General features: G+C 40.8%; 1 protein-coding gene across 8 annotated transcripts in view; it reads right to left on the bottom strand.

Moving 5' to 3' along the window:
• The window catches only part of prkn (parkin RBR E3 ubiquitin protein ligase), a 977,400-nt gene that overhangs the window by 683,867 nt on the left and 274,067 nt on the right, over positions 1-19,466 (bottom strand). The window lies entirely within an intron of this gene.

The following is a 19,466-nucleotide window of genomic DNA, read 5'->3' as shown; positions in this document are numbered from 1 at the left end:
GTTAAATTCAACATTAAACTAAGTCCAGTCTTAAAAACAGAAATTGCTGGTAAAGCTCAGAAGGTCTGACAGCATCGGTGGAGAGAAATCAGAGCTAATGTTTTGGGTTGAGTGACCCTTCCTTAGATTACAGGCTTAAAGCACGGTATTGGCATTATAGGTAAAGCAATTTAAGAGATAAAATAGAATAGAATACCCTTTATTTTCACGTGTACTCCAGTACAGAAGTACAGTGAAAAGTTTTTACAATGGCTGCCTTCTACTGGCACAATCTTAGGGCTAAGTACCTCAGCAGAAATCTTGGCTACAGAAAAGGAATGAAAGGAAATGTAGTAGCAGTACCTAGTGTCTGAAAAACTGTTAGAAATAAGATACTTATAACATAGTTAAAGGATTGACATGACAGTCCAGTAATAAACTTCAAATGGACATTTCATTGCAGCAGCTCAGTGATCATGTGGTCTGACCACTCACACCAGGCCCAATCCAACAACTGGCTCGCTCCGCTTCAAGCCTCCGGTCCGCTCCACAATGGCACTCAGCCACATCCAAGTGAGTTGCACTGCTCTGGGACTCGCTTCCCTGAACGCTGCTCTGGGAATTGGGTTTGCCCTTTTACTACTCTGTGACTCAGGTTTGCCCTTGCACTGCTAAAAAGAGAGGAAAAAAAGGAAAGAAAGACAAAGAACAGGTGGAGCAGAGGTACTCTGGGTGGAACATCTGACTCTGGCACCATCTTACTGGAAGATAAAGGTGGTGTGAAGTAATAAAGTTAACTTTAAGTTGGACTAGCATCACATGTACTTTGGCCCTTTTTTGAGGTTTGCAGCCACTCACTTTAACTATCAGTACACTTAGCTATCATGTGAATTAGTAGGTTGCGCAAAGCTTCTTTACTGTTGCATTGGAAGCAACAGATGTTGGTTAATTATGCATTGTGATATCTACATACATTTGTAGGCCCTGTTACGTTTCATAACCTATGAATCCACCTCATATCTTCATAGAATTTTATCAGCATCCAACTCTGGTCAAATCTAGAACAATATGAATGAATCTGCATCACTACACTTTGCAACACTGTGGATTGGTACATGTAAGCACTACACTATCCATTAACATATCTTCAACAAGCAATATATCGACATTAGCCACAGTTATATGAGCTTTACAAATACATTTAATATTTTGATTATGAACTGATTTTGAGAATATTTCGTACATGCTACACTGTTTGATGTTATTTTAAAAGCAAACAAAATATTCCATGCATTCATAGGATCCCTACAGTGTGGAAGCAGGCCATTCAGCCCATCAAGTCTACACCAACCCTCCAAACAGAATCCCACCCAGTCCAACCCCTTTCCCCTGCATCTCCCATGGCTAATCCATCTTGCCTGCACATCCTTGCACACTATAGGTGACTTAACATGGCCAAACCATCTAACCTGCACATCTATGGACTGTGGGACAAAACTGGAGTACCTGGAGGAAACTCACGCAGACACAGGGAGAATGTGTAAACTCCACACAGACAGTCATCTGGGGGCACTGCTGAACCTGGGTCCCTGGCACTTTGGGGCAGCAGTGCTATCAATTGAATCACCATGTCACCCTTACTGGGCCAATTCAGTAGAAAATAAATTCTGGGTTTCTGTAAGATATTTACAAACTTTAAATTATGTTTGAAGGTTGTAGGCATAAAGAATTAAAAGGATAGGGAAGAGTGAGACTAAAGAGGGATCTGAAAACAGGATGAGGTTTAAGCAGGAGCCACTGTAAGTTAGTAAGTGCAGTGAAGATTAATAAACAGATCTTGGTACAAGTCAAGACTTAAGCAACAGAGTTTTGGCTTATCTTACTAGAAAATGGGAAGCTGGCCAGGAGTGCTTCGAAACAGTCAACTCTAGAAATAACAAGGGCATGAATGAGGAATTCAGCAACATGTTAAGCCAAGAGTTGGAGTAATGAAGGTTGAAATGGGTAGTTTTGGTGATGGCTGGCTTATGGGCAGCAAAGCAAGGTTGACATTTATTGCCTTGAATCACATTACAGTTTGATAGTCACATATAAACCATTTCAGAAGGAGATGTCAGATTTTCTTCCTTGAATGATATTAATTAATTAGGTTAACTTTATAATGATCTAGCCATTTATTCTAATCTTTTTTACTAATACTAGGACATATTTTCATATTCAAATGCGCATGATGCGAGTTCAAATTCCATTTTCTGGACTATGAGTTGAGGTCTAATTACGAGCCCAGTACATAACATTATATTGGCATAACAGTTCAATTGTATTGGAATGTCTCGATGTGTATTGTCTATTTTCGGACGCTGCAGAATTTTCTTTGGATTCCACAATATAATCAGAAGAATCACAACCACAATGGCTGATGGCCATACTGTATATTTAACATCACACCTGCAACCTGTCCAGGGATTTGCACTTGTAAAGGTTAGAGGGTTCTTAATGGTACAAATTCTATTATTTTCCTTTAATTTAAAGTGATCCATTAGCATGAATTTGACCATAATAGATTTTTTCATAAATCACAAATCAAACACTTCATGCATAAAAAATACATTACAGGAATAAAAATTGCTAATAAACTGGAAGTTATAAATAGCTTCTTGTGAACAAGCAGCATTTAAAATACATGAAACTGAGGAATGAGCAAAGTGAGGGGCATAAACCATTTCAATGCTAAGTCATGTGGTAGGCTGAGTAAAAGTAACATGATAGATATGCATTCTGAGGCCTGTCAATATTACTACCTCTTGAAACGTACACAAAGTAAGCAAATGGAGTTAACATGAAGACAACTATGATCCATGAATATCTCTACCGATTAAATATAATGCTTGATCGATAAAACTGTGATCCAGCATCAAATTTTGTATATGGATATATCAGAAATCTCTACAGTAGAGAATGATTTTTGACATTTTCAACATAAATACCAAATTTTACACATATGCGTAAATCTTCATCCAAATAAGATCAATGTTACTAACCTCTCGCACAGGCTGATGTTCACCAGCCCTCAACTTTTAGTAGTCACTACCCATCTTGACCATTTACAATTGCTCCTTGCCATTCTGTTTGTTCTGTTGTAAATTATAACAGTCTACCATAGGTACTGGTGTCATACTTTGATGATTCTTAACAGTGACAATTAGCCACAAAGCAGAGAGGCAATGCAGCAAAGGGTTATGCTTCATGGATTGAAGCCTTTAAATAAACTTCATTTATCAGATTAGATTATTTTACCTCTGATTTTTTGTAGTTAATGTCTGAATATTTATAAAGGCCTAACTCTTTCAATTTAGAGTCAGAATCCCTATTTCTCATGCAGACCTAACAAAATGTTGCCCACTTATGTTTAAAGGAGATTTCCATCTGATCTTCTGAGATTGGAGCCATCCCACCTGAAGCTGTGCAATCCAGGCCAGCAATCCAACCACGCTGCAGTTAAGAGATAGGCACTTACACTGCTCCCCTCTTTTGTGACAGTATCTGCCACTACTATGGTTAAATGGTCCTAACACCACTTTACGAGTTATTGATCGAAGGTGAGTGCAGAACATAAGTGAAGGGATAGGGCACATGGGTATGGGGTAGGGTGACATGTGTGTAAAAGATAAGGTGTCAGGTGGGTGAGGGATAGGGTGCAAGATGAGTTAGGAGGGTTGCCTGTCAAGAGGATGGGGGTTAGGTTGCCAGGTGCTTGAGGGGTACAGCTGCCAGATGGATAGGCTGAGTGACAATGGCAGGTAAGTGGGTGAATGATTACTGTAGGTTGTGCATTTTGGGAGAGCGCAGTTGGTCAGGTTGGGTCAGGGACAGTCAGGGGGGAAAGTTGATGAGGGAGAAGATTGAGTGTTTTCAGGCGGGGAGAAGATGTTCGGAGTTCAGGTCAAAGGCAGTTTTGGGGAGTATGACATGAGGGGTTGTGGGAGTCTATTGGATGTGTAAGGTGTCCGTGAAGCTCGATGGTAGGTCAGATCCAAAGGAAGAGTCTATTGTTCATGTGGCATGTTAATTAGGATATAGCTTCAAAGACAACATTAATTGGATCCCTGACCTCAGTGACAATAGCCTAAGAAGTTGAACACCAAATTCAGAAATTATCATCTGCGAAGTGAATGTGGAATCTTGTGTCCTCTCCTGTGTCAGGTTTGCTGGATTTTAATGAGATGGGAGAGCAGAGGGTGGTAGCCCCACCTTCCTGACTCTACCCCAATTAAGTCTTAGGTAGGAAGACCCTACTACTAAAAAGACCTTAGATGAGCAACTAATGTCTCACTTAAAGGTCTCAGCCTACCATCATTTGTATTAATTAGTGGCAGGTGGAGGTTCACATGTGGCACCATGCCAAATAAAACCAATGCAGACCCCTCATTTGAAGGCACTTAGTACAAGATCAAAGTGCCCAATTTCAGGAAGTGGAGCTTGCAGGTTATCTTGTTGTCCTTGCTGCCAACCCCTTTCTTGTGATTCCCATTTCCCACCATCACTCACCTGTGCCTGCGCTTGACAATAATCTGAGGCATCCCAATAAACATAGAACAGGCAGCAGCTCCCACCTTCCTGGTAACACTGTTAAGAATGAAAGAGCAATTGGCTTCTGACTGGCTGGCAGCCTTTGACAAGTGGGGCCTCCATCTGCAGGATCCTTGAATGTGGGGGAAGGCTCACTGTTGGTTTGTTGAGTGTCAAAAATGTATCAGGTTTTGCCAAATAAAAGCAAGAGGAAGGTATTTCCATCTCTCCAGCTGGTAGGTGAGATGCCATTGCCTCCACAAGATTCTGCCTTAAGTTGGAATTTGCTACTTCTAGATGCTGATCAAATTTGCTGAATCTGAAAACTGAATTCAAAACCTACTCAATCTACATACTAATCGCTGAGATTTATTGGCCTGGATCTTCTGTAGAGCAGCAGTCATTGTTAGATATTTTTTGAATTTTTAATTAAGCTTTTCACCACCCTGAAACTGCTTCACATTTCTTGTCAGGTCTTCTGACACCAGCTTCAACAAGTGTGGAGGGTAGCATCCATCACAGAACTTGATCACAGCATGGTAGTGTCAAAGAGGAGGAAAAATAGTCCCCTTTCTACCATAAAGTAAGTTCAAAGGTTCCAGTGAGAATATTAGTGAATGGATGATGAGGTAAGTAGGTGGGTGAATGAGTTGGTAGGTTAAGTAAGTGGGTGAGGTTGTGGTGTATGGGCTGGCTGGTAGGGAGCTGGCAGATGGGTGAGGTGGCAGGTTGGCTAAGGTGTAGTGTTTTGAGGGGCTGTTCAAGTTGGGGGTTAGTCAGGTCTTGCCAGGTTGAGGTGATTGAATGCCATTGGGCAGACAGTTCTTTGTGCGGGTGGTGTTGTGGGAAGGTGTAGTCTGGTTGGGTCAGAGGTGGGGAATTTAGGGATGTAGTCTAGAGATTAGAGAGGTAGATGGGAAAGTTGAGATTTCTTGCCATTGATACAATGGAGTATTTTGCTAGGTCATTTCAGAGGGCAGTTGGGGTCAACCACATTGCTGTGGCTCGTGAAGCTAAATTAGGTTTAATGATGGTAAATTTCCTTCCCTGAAGTATGTTAATGAATTAGATGTTTTTTTTTCTTTGATAACTGAGAGAAGTGTCATGGTCATCATTAGATTTTTAATTCCAGATATTTACTTGATTCAAATTCCACCATCTACAGCTGGGATCTTGATCCACACTTCTCTCTCATTTTCTTGCTTGCCTTATTTTCATTTTAATATAATTTGTTAACTTCTTTGGCTTCACATTTTCATTACTTCATTTGTCCTACCAAATTCTTACTTTGTACATTTTATTTTCAATTATTTCTTTTATCTCCTCACTGATGTAGATATTGCTCAGTTATTAACGATTTTATCACCATTCTAGATGTGTCCAACAATGTTGCTGACTGCTAACCTCCCAGAGTGAAATTAAGAGGGTAATATTAGAATGTAAAATTAAAACCTGCACTGTTTTGGAAATACTCACACTTTGTGTTCTAATGTTGCATTTCCAATATTGCTCCTATTTCAATACAGTTATCACCAACAGAGGTGTTAACAGTCCTCTATACTGTTTCAGTTCTCCCTCAGCATTCAAATCAAATGCCAAGCAGCATACTGTCAAAGCAAGGAAAGAGTCTTTGTGCTACAAACTTGTTTATTTTATGACATGATGCAATAGCAGTGTAATTTCCAGGGAGACGGCAAGCTTCAAGTAGGAGCTGAGAACTAAACGTCATTATATCAAGACACAGGGGAAACTTATCTCAAAAATATTGATAGTCTTTGATTTTCAAAATTATGTACAATCCTTCAGATCAAAAATACTTGACAGAATTCCCAGTATTATCAGAGTGACACGTGTTCATAATTCATTCCATGAGTACTACATATTCACTTATGAAATTTCCCCCTGACTGTGGCCACCACCTTCTGTTCTTAAAAGTGTTGAGTTGGGGAACAGGAAGGGCATGTAATTTATTAGTGTAGTGGAGGGATCAAACCCTGCTGACTTCCCACCACCACCAAAATTAACTTTTGGACAGGAGTGTCCATTGCCAACTGTTCTACATCACTGCAACTGGCAACCTCAAGTAGCCAATTAAGATCCATTGACTAATGACCTCAGCCTGCCACTAGCTGCCAGTTTGCCTATTGATATCTTATGTTCCCAATAGCTTCTACCCTACATGCAAATTGTCACCTGTGGCTGTTGTTGTGGGGGATGGAGTGTGTTGGTGGTTCCTCAATCAAAGGAAATTAGTGCTTGATCGTGGGACTGGTCATGGGGCAAGGGTGCCTGCTGCGACCCAGCCCTTGCCTTTGTTTTTGATCAAACTGCCATGCCAAAACTCACCCTTCCCACCAAGCCACATCACTTGCCTCTGCCTTGGGTCCTCCAGGGAGTCTGGCTCAGAGAAACAAAACAAAGAATTTCTTATGAAAGTCCTTGAATTCAAAATGTTGACACATTTTTTTTCTCTCCACAGATGCTGCCAGACCTGCTGAGTTTCTATAGCACTTTGTTTCTTTTGTTTCAGATCTCTAGCATTTGCAGCTTCTATTTTATTTTTGTCCAACTAAGTTTTGCTGAGTACATGACCTCCTGGTCTCTGATTGGCAGACAGCTCTGGCTGGGCAGGACATCTGCCACTAGGGTCTTTATTCCATGGTAAATCATCCTAGGAAAGGCCGTGGAAGTCTTTCACCAGTTGTCCAGCTGGCTGAGAAGACTCCAATAGCCTCAACTCACTATATCATCATTTAACATATACTCAAACTCACTTGATCACTTTCAACAAGGAGGATGAAACAGATTGCCCTGAAACACAATGCTTTGCATAGCCACTGTCAATGTTCTTCGGGATTTGTTATTAAGCAAAGAAGCAAGAAATTTCTTTGATTTGTCTTGCACATTTCATGTCCTGAGGATATCTTAAAACAGTTAAGTATTTTTCAAATGAAGTTACTGTTGTAGTAATAGGAAAAGTAACAGCCACTTTCACACAGCATGATTTAACAAACAATAAACTGATAATGATCATCTGTGATTTGTCAGTAGAGGGATAAATATTGAACGTGACACTGGTGACATGTTCTCTGGCCTTCTTTCAAATAGCACCATGGGATATTTTAAATCCATCAAATGGGGGAGACAAGATCTTGGAGTAATGTTTCATTCAAAAAAACAGCATCTTCACCAATGAAGTGGCAGTGTGGATAGCGTCCTCAATGGTCTGAGGTCAGATTCAAATCCAAAGCATTTCAACTCAGACAGGAAAGAGCTGCTATCAAGTCACAGCTGATTCAAAGTAGAGCACAATTGACAGAAAGGTCCCTGACAGTCCAACTCATTCCAGGTCTTGATCAGTATTTTATACAATATGTGGAGTAAACGTTGACTAAGCTTGTTCACTGAGGTGGAAACTCACTCTTGTGTGTCTTATCTTTACTCCTTTGACTTTACCCTTCCTTTCCTTAAGGTTGTGATCGATTCAGGTCATGGATTTTGGCAGAGCTCCAACAATTTACAGTAAGTTTCCAGTTTCCTTTTTATCCCCAGCGCTGCCAATGCATTGAAATCACTTTGCCAAAATTTAAACTGGACAAGTACTAATTGTAAATAACAACACAGGAATCCCTTTGTGATAGGGATTTTTAAAACTTCAGGGCTTATTGAACAAATTCAAACTCCTTATTGCATATCTCTATGGACATTTCTATCCTGGATGTTGCCAGTTATTGTTATGATTTTTGAGAATTCTATAGATATTCATAAAATACAATGGTAATAGAAAATAAAAATTAGTGTAAAATATTAACTAATCGTAGAGATACTTTTATGTCAATGAGCATCAAACAAACCAAACTGAACTGGATTTCCCACTTCTAAAGATTCTCAAATTGCTTTATCAAAATCTTCAGAGAATTTGGGTGTGAATGTGCAGAGGAATTTGCTGGACAAAACTTGATCAATCTGAAACAAGCCTACATCAACTGAAACCAAAAGGGCACTGTGACAATACAGAACATCTCCAAGCCATAACACCAATTTGCACTCATGTATCTTCTTTGACAGAGTAAAACATTCTAAGATATTCCACAGAAGAATTATCAGAAAATGCGACATTAAGTGATACAAAGTGATAGTAGGGCATGGCCTTGAATCCAAGTAGGATGTTTTGCTGTTATTACTGTGAATTCAATGAATAGCCATTGCATTAATCCAAAAATAATCATGCTTGTTAACATCTAATAATGCCAAGGCTTTACTGTTAATACCATGGGCACCTGTGGAGTAACTCAACTGCCACTGGAAAACAGACTGGCATGGACAGAATTGTTTGAATGTTGATAGCCCTGAATTTCTTTTCAGAATACCAGGCCTGATTTGATGGCACAGAATGACCTATGTACTTATGACCATTGCCTCTTACTCCTGGAACAAGGCTGTGACTGCAGCTGAAAAGAAAACTGTCATTGGAGTGGGTAAAGGAAGTCTAAGACACGTATATGTCCAATTGACTTTTACATTAAGTCAACGTTACTTCAGTGTGAACAGCTAAAACCCAGCTTTGCAATAAACTTGTTGCAATTAATTTAGAATCACTTTATCTCTGTGAAAATGTTTCATTTAACATAGACTTGCAAAATACTATTGATTTTGTTCACTACTATTGTATTGGTGATACCATTCTCTATTACTAGTTAAACACATGCATGAAGTGCTGTTGAAACCAAAGTGCAAAATATAACTGATGCTTGAAATCTGAAATAAGAAGGTGCAAATGCTAAAAAGACACCCAGCTCTGACATTAACATTATAGTTCAGAGGTTAACATTTCAGTAAGTTCTTTATATAGAGCAGGACAATAGTTGAGTAAACAAATAAAATTTGTTCAGGTATAGAACAAAGTGAAAGAAGAGGGAGCGCACCTAGCACGTCAGAAAGAAGGGTAACACAAGATATCATGGAGACAGAGAATAAAATCAAAGTCACTATAATCCTGCTCTCTCATTAAAAACAGACATAGCTGGTGGTAGTTTAAACTGAGGGTCAACACCCCTCAGCTGAGGGGACAAGTTGACAAGGACAGTCCTTCATGGTAACGTCAGCCATTGTAGGAATTGAACCCATTCTGTTGGCACCACTCTGCTGCAAACCAGCCATCCAAACTAACCAGAGACAACAGGACCTGCAGGTGCTGGAAAGTCCGAGATAACAAAGTGTGGAGCTGGATGAACACAGCAGGCCAAGAGGCATCTTAGGAGCAGGAAAGCTGACGTTTCGGGCCTAGAACCTTCATTAGAAATGGGGGAGGGGAAGGGGATTCTAAAATAAATAGGGAGAGAGGGAGAGGTGGATCAAGGAGAATATAGGTGGAGAGGAGACAGACACGTCAAAGCAACGGGGATGGAGCCAGTAAAGGTGAGTGTAGGTGGGGAGGTAGGGAAGGGATAGGTCAGTCCAGGGAGGATGGACAGGCCTAGGGGGAAGGATGACATTAGTAGGTAGGAAATGGTCCTCTCCCTCTCTCCCTAATTATTTCAGAACCCCCTTCCCCATTTCTGATGAAGGGTGTAGGCCCGAAACGTCAGCTTTCCTGCTCCTAAGATCCAAACTAACCAACTCCCTTAAATGTTCAGATAATAAATAGCTACCCCAGCTCTAGAATGAGAACAAGCCAATTTAGAAAATGAAACAGAACCCAATGATCCAAAAGCATAATATAGCAAACTGGCAAAGGTGAAAACTGCCTTGCCAACATACTATCCCAATGGAGGAGTTCAAAATGACCACAGAATCCCAACCTGTGACATTCTGCACATATTTACTAGCTGACCTGCCTGTCGGGGGAGCTGAACAATCAGATCAGCTGCCTATTACACGTTACTGGGAAAAATAACTTGGATGGCATGTCTCATCGTGAGCCAAACTTCAATGTTAATTTCTTGCCTTTTTAGATTAAATTTGTCTCTGCTGTTATTTGAAACAGTAAGGGCTAGAACTCAGATGCCATTTGTTGCGTAGGGCTCATGCTTTGTAAGTTGTCCATGCTTGTTGCAATGTAATTAGATATTTCACAAATTTGGTACTGCCTCCTCATTCTTGAATAGGGCTCTGTTGATCGCTTTTGATCGCTTGAATATTAAGCAAGGAGATAAGTATTTGTGAAGAACACATGTTGAATGCAAAAAGCCATCTTCTCTTAAAGACAGCCTCTCCGTCTTGAAGTGAGCTGGTGACAAATATGTGCAAAAATTATATTCTACAGCAGAGCAAGGCTTCATGTTTCCAGATGCTGCCCTGAATGTCTTATTGGTGAAAATGTATAGAAGGAAGAAAGATGACATTGTTGTGTGTGGAGAGATAGTGTGGGTGGGGGTGTCAACAGGCCATCCTCTTAAACAGGTAGGAGTAGGTGACTAGGGAGTCCAATTCTCACAGCCTAGACACACAGACTTGGCAGCAATGCAAGAATTCTAATAAACACACATGGGTTGTCAAAGCTAAGTTCATAACATATCTCCCAACCGCTATGTGAACTTTATCATGCTGTTTGATGTACCACACACCATCATTCATCCAGCACCAATCACTGACTTTCAAGATTCAGTCCTAACATCCAGATTTTCCACCTCATACTCATATTCTGGTGTTGCCAGGCTTACACCCCAGCTCCCACTGTTTTCACATAATTCTATCTATGGATGGAGCACCATTGAAAAAGTGCAAAAAAATCACTGGCAAACTATCCTCTCTCCCAGAGGACAAGATGTAAAATAATAACAAGAAGCAGACAAATCTGGTGATAGACACATGCATCTGCAGCTCCTGAGCCCTTCACAGGAGATTGCATTATGCGGCCAGTTGCGTTAGACCTGTAGTACCCAGCACCAATGGCAGCTTTGAGAATAATACTACACTCAAGCTTTGTGTCCTTTGCAGCTCTCAGCTGTTATGGTGAATACAAAGTCAACGGTATGACGTTGGACCTCTTGATCTCCACCCTGTGTCTCTTTCCTGATCCCAATAGTCTTCTTTCAGATCTCCATATGAAGAGCACCAGTTTATCCATTGTATGCTTAGGAGTAGGAGAAATAACAACAGTTTTGTACTTATAGAGATCTTGTCACTTATCGTGATAGCTCAAGCCACCAGTTCATATTCTAGACATACTTTGGAGGCAATCGTGGAAGCAGGAGCAGTAGGGGATAGGATATTGTGCATGCGTGTGCATCAGCTCACCAATTGGGAAGGCTGCAGTCAAGGGGATTCAGGTGAGGACCTCAATGAGATGGCATACAGAAGAACACTGCTGAGGGTGCACCCTAAAATACTGCACTTATTGTTGGGCCAATCAGTGTCTAGTCACTATCAAGGAGCATAGGAGGAGTCCAACACCAAGTTGCCTTCTTCATGGGCATTACTCTATCTCCATGCTGTGTTGCTGACACAGAGGTATTGTAACTGCAGTCCCCATACCTGTTGCAGCCTTAATGTGAACAGTTTACTCAATCCCCTGCCTTCCCTGTGGGGATGCAGTAGCACTCCCTGCCAAATCCAGGTACTCACCACAACACTTCCAAAAATAACCACAGTACTTCCAAAGACACATTACTTGCAAGTTTGGTGCTTGCAAGATCATGAATAAAACCACAAGAAAAAGGATCATGAGTAGGCCATTCGGGCCCTTAAGCTCCATCGTTCAATAGGATCATGGTTGATCTGGCATTCATCGTATCTACCTTCCTGCCTTTTCCCATAACTCTTGAATCCCCTATTGATCAAGAATCAATGTATTTAAGCCTTAAATATTCATATATGAGGAATATCAGATCAGCCCTGATCCTATTGAATGGGAGAACAGGCTCAAGGGGTCGAATGGCCTACTTCCTGTGTGACTTCTTTTGGTCTATAGTCTTACAAGGACTCAACCCCACAACTCTCTGTGGCAAGAGTTGCAAGGCTCTAAACCCTCAGAGAAAATAAATTCTCCTCATCTCAGTCTTAAATTGGCATCCCTTTATTCTGAGGTTATGCCGTCTAGTCCTAGATTTTCTCATGAGGCAAAATTTCCTCTCAGCATTTGCTCTGTCAAGCAACTTAATAATCATATATGTTTCAATGAGATTGCCTCTCATTCTTCTAAACTCCTATGAATAGCTCAGTTAGCTGGACTATTAGTTTGTGATGCAGATTGATGCCAAAAGTTTGAGGTTAATTTCTACAGGATCTGAGGCTGCTATGAAGGAGTCTCCTTCTCAACTTTTTCCCTCACCTGAGGTGTGGTGACCCTCAGGTTAAACCAGCACCAGTTGACTGTCATTAATAAAAAAGTAGCCCTATGTCTGGTAAGACTTGCGTTACTTTAGTTTTTATCTTACCCATTATCCACTACTCTACACTTCATGATGCCCTGTCCTCTTTCTGCATACCTCCTACAATTTCCCATCTTGATTATCTGTTCCTTTCCACACATTATCCCTTCCATCTTCTCTATCCCAAAATGTCTAAGGTGCTTCTATATTTATCTCCTCACCCTCTCTCTGCTTCCAAAACTGTCCCTAGCATGCCTAATGAATAAAAACCAAAAGAACTGCAGATGCAAAAAGTTGCTGGAAAAGCTCAGCAGGTCTGGCAGCATCTGTGAAGGAGAAAACAGAATTAACATTTTGGGTCCAGTGACCCTTCCTCAGAACTGAGACCTAACGAACATTTCATATTCAACATCAAAAAATTCAATTTTCTTCTCCCTTTCAAATCTATGTGCTATGGCTCATAAAAGCATCAAACGCAATTAAATGTGCATTAATGTGCATAATCAACTTGGTGTCTTGACTGCCAATCTCACTGCCAAAAAAATCATACAGTATGCAAGGAGACCAGCATGCCTGTGCTCTGACTGCAAGTAACACCTTCCCCACCGTATTGTCAAACATTTGCACCCAAAGACATGGAGCAATATGGCAATGAAAACTATGCATTGTAATACGGAATCCAAAAAACAGAAGAAAAAGGATTAATGTGAAAGAATAGAAAAAAAACCATTTCAAATTGGAAAGGAAAAGAGATAACACCTTCAGTGATACCGTAAGCAATGCCAAGGAAGATCCAATTATACTAGTTACTTATAAATTAAGATAGTGTTTGCATTATGTCAAGTCTTTATGATAATATTCATCATTCTAAAGGGAGTTTGGTACGGGAGACCAAATCTACAGTAAATCTAATAAGTAGATTGAAAATGGGGTCATTGCTAGCCCTGAGAGTATTGACCTGTATGAAGACAGTGTCGAATATGTACAGGTTGTGGCTGACAGGCAACAAAGTCTGCTAGTGGGAATTGCTTTTAGACTGCTGAGAGACAAGATATTTGCAAAACCTGAAACTGGAACAATTACTCTCAGCGGGTTACTGCTGATTTTGAGCCTCCAGCTAGGTTTTGTTGATTTAATCTTTTTTAATGTTATTTCATTCTTTACACCATTAAGGTAGGTTGCAGCACAGAATCCTATTAGTCATCAATCTTATCTTAACAGCAACAAACTGCAAAGCTTCTCCTGAATTAGAAACATAAGTAGTTCTTTGCAGTTGATAATGGTATACATCAAAGAAATGTTCGGAATGTACGACTTACGACTGTACAGATTAGTTGAGGTGACTAGCATTTGACACATTTAGGGAAGCTTAGATGAAAGGAGGAAATTATGTTTAAAAGAGTTAGATGAGGTGGCAGGGGGAAAAGGCCTATGTCAAAATATCTCATTTGGCTCAGCCAAAACACTGTGGGAGACTTTGCCATTTTGAAGTTTTGAGGCAACCTTTGTTGCATGATTCATTTTGCATCATTAAAAATTATTCAAACTATATTTCAGATATAATCTGAATGCAGTACATTTAATCAATTCTGCTCTCAAAATTTCCATAATATAATTGAGTTGTTTGATCCCCAATTATAAATTATGTAATCCATGCTTAAAAAAGACACATTCTTGTATAACTGGTGGGGCTCTAAAATATATAATATAGGGAATGGTGTGCCAGCACAAACCTAGATTGGCACTTAGGTTTCCATAACATCGGCAATGGATGGCACATACTTTTTAAAGAGATTGAATCTGTTTCTCACTGCAGCAGGAAAACATCAAGTTCCTGTCTCTTTATTTCAGCAATTCTGAAAGGTAACCCTGTGAACCATACAGAACTGAATAATTGGTTTATGTATCACACACTATGCTTAAGAATCTTGAGACCTACTCTGTCAAATACTGCAGGGCATCTCCAGAATGGCAGAGGCAGTGGACAAATTGTTCCAGCAATGCCAATTAATTGCTCTTTCATATTTAGAGTTACTGAGAAATAGAGGGATACAGCACAGAAACATTCACTTTTGGTCCACTCATCTATGCTGACCAGGTGTCCCAAACTGAATTAATCCCATTTGCCTACATATTCCTATAAACTTTTCCTATTCACCCCAGTTATCCAGCATCTACTTATAACTCAAGCCCTCTAGTCCTGGCAACATCCTTTTAATGTTTTTTTTCTGTACACTTTCTGGTTTAACAACATCCTTCCTATAGTAGGATATCCAGAATTCATTTGGCAACGTGGACTTCAGTGCAGTATTTTGTGCAACATTGGACAGAAAACTACAAGATGCTGCACCTACCTCAGTCACAGTCTGAAAAGAGTCAGATTTGATTCACTCATGGGACATGTCCATCACCGACAATCCAGCAATTATTGCATGTCTCTAGTTTCCCTTGAGAAGATGGTGGTGAGCTGTCTTTTTGAACTGCTGAAGTGCATGTGCTGTAGGTTGACCCACAAAGGGAGGAAATTCCAGAACTTTGATCCAGTAATAGTAAAGGAATGGTGTTGTATTTCCAAGTCAGGATGGTGAGTGACTTGGAAAGGAACTTGTAAATGGTAATGTCCTTCCCTTGTCCTTCTATTGGAAGTGTTCATGTGTTTGAAAGGTGCTGTCTAAGTATCTTTGGTGAATTTCTGCAGCACATCTTGTAGATTGTAACAGCAGTGTGTACTAAGTGTTGGTGGTGGAGGGAGCTGATGCCTGTGGATGAGTTGCAAATCAAGTAGGCTGCTTTGTCCAGGATTATGTCAAACTTTTTCAGTATTGTTGGAACTGCATGAATGCAGGCAAGTGGGGAGTACTCCATCATCCTTCTGACTTGTGCCTTGTAGATGAAAGGCTCTGGGGAATCAGAAAATGAGTTACTACCTGTAGTATTCCTTTGACCTGCTCTTGTAGCTCTTTATATAGTGAGTCCAATTAAGTTTCCGGGTAACTCCCAGGATGTTGATTTTGAGGGATTCAGAGATGCTAGCACCAATCAATGTCAAGAGTAGGAATTAGACTGTCTCTTAAAGGAGATGGTCATTGCCTGGCATTTATGTGGTGTGAATGTTACTTGCCATTTGTCAACCCAAGCCTGGATGCTGTCCAGATCATGATGCATTTAAGCATGGACTGCTTCAGTATCTGAGGAGTCGTGAATGGTGTTGAACATTGTGCAATTATTGGAGACCATTCCATTTGTGACCTGATGATGGACCGAAGGCCATTGATGAAGCAGCTTGATGAAGATGGTTGGGCCCAGGTCACTAATCTGAGGAACTCCAGCAGAGATGTCCTAGAGCTGGGATGACTGTCCTCCAACAATCACAATCACGTTCCTGTGTGCCAAGTATGACTCCAACCTGTGGAGAGCTTTCCCCCTTTACCCAGTGATTCCGGTTTTGCTCGGGCTCCTTGATGTCACACTCAGTGAAATACAGCCATGATGTCAAGAGCTGTCACTCTCACCTTACCTTTGGAATTTAGCACTTTTGTCCATATTTCTAAAACTAAGATTGTAATGAGGACAAGGATTGAATGTCCCTAGTGAGACCAAAACTCAGCGTCAGTGAGCAGGTTATTGCTGAGTATGTGCTGCTAACAGCATTGTTGATGACACCTTCTATCACTTTACTGATGATCAAGAGTAGACTGAAGTGATGGTAACAGGTCAGGTTGGATTTGTCCCACATTTTGTGTACAAGACATACCTGGGCAATTTTCCACATTGTCAGGTAGATGCCAGCGTTGTAATTATACTTGAAGAACTTGGCTAGGAGAGCTGCAAGTTCTGGAGCAAAATTCTTCAGTACTATTGCCAGAATGTTGTCAGGGTCCATAGCCTATGCAATATCCAGTGCCTTCAACCGTTCCTTGATATCACATGGAATGAATCAAATTGTCTGAAAACTGGTAACTGTGATGTTAGGGACCACTGCAGGAGACTGAGGTGGATCATCCACTCATCTTTTGATGTGCTGGGCCTTTCCATCATTGAGGATGGGGATATTTGTGGAACCTCTTACAGTGAATTGTTTGATTGTCCACCATCATTCACGACTTGATGGGAATATTAACTATTTAGTGTCACAGACACTTCATAGCCACTAACAATAAGATCCTCATCATGTTCTAAGGTTAGACCTATGTCCACAACAGATTTCTGTAAATACTTCCATACTGAAATGCAGGCATCTCAAATATAGTTCCACACTGAGATTAAGTAAGTGAATGAGTTACTGCATACCATGGAGGAATATGGTCTCCACCGAGAGCGCTTCCTCTATTTCCCCCTTGCCTCTTCAGCAGTTTGTTGTATTCAGCCTGATCTCCACTCATTTCTCAGGTCATGAAGTATTTCAAGAGAAATGCTAGTGTATCCATGTTTGAAAGCATGTGTATTGGGCAGAGACCTCCAGCACTGTTACTGCCTGCAGACTTCTGCATCTGGAAACAAGTATTGTTAAGCACTAAATTTTTGTAGAATCATAGTAACAGTAGAAGAAATAAAGCTGTTGTCAGCCTTCACAATGCCTTAATGTAGCTCTAGCTTGCATGTTTGATGAGGAACAAGAGCAACATCAACGCCAATACCATCAATACCAACAGCAGCACAAGTTGCTTTCTCTTCCATTAAATGCCATTCCACAGGGCATGAAGATGCTTACAGAGATCCAGTTCCAAATAAATTAAACTGCCAGTACTGGCTGTACAGGTTGAAGAATCCATATTCTTAACATGTGTGAGCAGGAGTGCCTCAGAAAGCTGACTTTTTCTCATGGAAGTTGGTGCAGACATACTCAGTCTCTGGGATCAACAGCTGCTTCTCAGTGGGCCAGACAGGCAGGCATTTCCAATGGTCCTCATGGTAAATGTCACTAAAGAGACAGTAGCCCATTCCACTCTCTCCAGAACCACCAACTGAATCTCTGTCTCAAGTCGAGAGGAGCATAAGGGATTGCATTTTGGACTCTTATTATGATACATGACTCAAACTTATGAAAATATTCAGCATCAGAGACATTGACTGGTTGACGAGTCTTGTTAGGATGGCTTTGTAGGAAGGTAAATGGGAATGGCGAGAATGTTCTTGATTTCATCTCATGATCATTTGGTATTTCTCAAACATGTCTTGGAGCTGCAGCAATGGGATCCAACCTTGATTACAAGGAAGTGGCACATGTCCAAGGGTGAACTGTAACTACCTTCTGAGGTAGCATGCACTAGATCAGAGGCGTACACTCCAGTGGGTTTAAAAGTGGAAACAGAATGGAGAACATTGAGTAAAAAGCACAACTCCAGTGTGCAAGCAGAGATTTTTGAATGCAGTTCGCCCTGGAGAAAGGAGGGTAGTCACAGTAGTGTTCTGCAAGCAGTAAGGCAGAGCTTCAGGAGTCTCTGTTCTGGACAGAGTATTTATATCTGTACATACAAACAAGTGCCCACCTGGCTAGATTCTCTAAGGTTTTGTAGGCTATGGTCTCCAAACGGAGAAAGTGTCATCGCATGTCTCAAGTTAGGGAGTAACGATAAAGAGCCGCTGGAAAGTAGCCAATCTGGAATACATGAGGGAGTGTTCAGCAGCAGAGGACATCTCTTTGATTGAAAACAAAGCCAGAAATTGTTGGAGAAACTCGGCAGTATCTGTGAAAGAAAGCAGGCATCACATTTTGAATTCAGTGACCCTGGACTCAAAACATTAACTTTGCTTTCTCTCCAAAGATGCTACCAGATCTGCTGAGTTTCTCCAGCAATTTCTGTTCTTGTTTCAGATCTTCAGAATACGCAGTTGTTTGTTTGATCTTTGATTGGAGAATTGCATTTCACAGGGGTGTTTAAGTCAGTGGTATTGAATAAACAGTACACGTGTGTAAAGTTAAATAAAAACCATTACCTTTGCAAAAAGGTTGACTATTCATAATATGTTTTCTAAATGTTGGACTTTCCATACAATCAAAAGTCTTTTTAAGTCTCACCCACCATTTTGTTACTGTATCACGTATGTTTATTCACAGGCTGCTTCCTATACTACTCATTTAGTGTCTCAATATTCTTCTTTGGCTTCCAGTTCAGCAGTTGAATTCATGGAAGGTTTTCATGATGCAATATGTTGCATCAAAACAACTCTTATCATAACAGTGTCCTCATAGCCTCTGTAGCTACATCATCTGTCTTAGGGATAACCTTGTCCCCAGTATCCATCCATGCACCTGGAAGATCATATGAAACGTTTGACAGCCCAGATCGTCTTAGGTTAAGTGAATTGTGGGACTGCCAGGGTAGCAGGTGCACATATAGAAAATCCTTTTGCAGTGCTCACCAAGTGGTGGTATATGTAGAGTGGTATACCTTCTGGTTAACATAGCACCCTGAATTCTGCATGGACACCCTTATCGTCAACTGCGTGAGGTCAACCCTACCCTGCATCTGGGTAAGCTTACAAATGAGGCAAGACCTACCATCCTCTGTGTCTGAATGAGATCAACGGCCCTACCCTGACAAAAATGTTGTGCTGTCAACTATCAAATTCTGCAATGCTTGCTGCAGTATCATGAAATAGCCC

Source organism: Stegostoma tigrinum, chromosome 9, assembly GCF_030684315.1.
Source record: "Stegostoma tigrinum isolate sSteTig4 chromosome 9, sSteTig4.hap1, whole genome shotgun sequence".
In the NCBI taxonomy this organism is placed as follows: Eukaryota; Metazoa; Chordata; class Chondrichthyes; order Orectolobiformes; family Stegostomatidae; genus Stegostoma; species Stegostoma tigrinum.
Note: the sequence above shows the minus strand (reverse complement) of the source record. Positions and strands in the feature narration are given on the sequence as shown.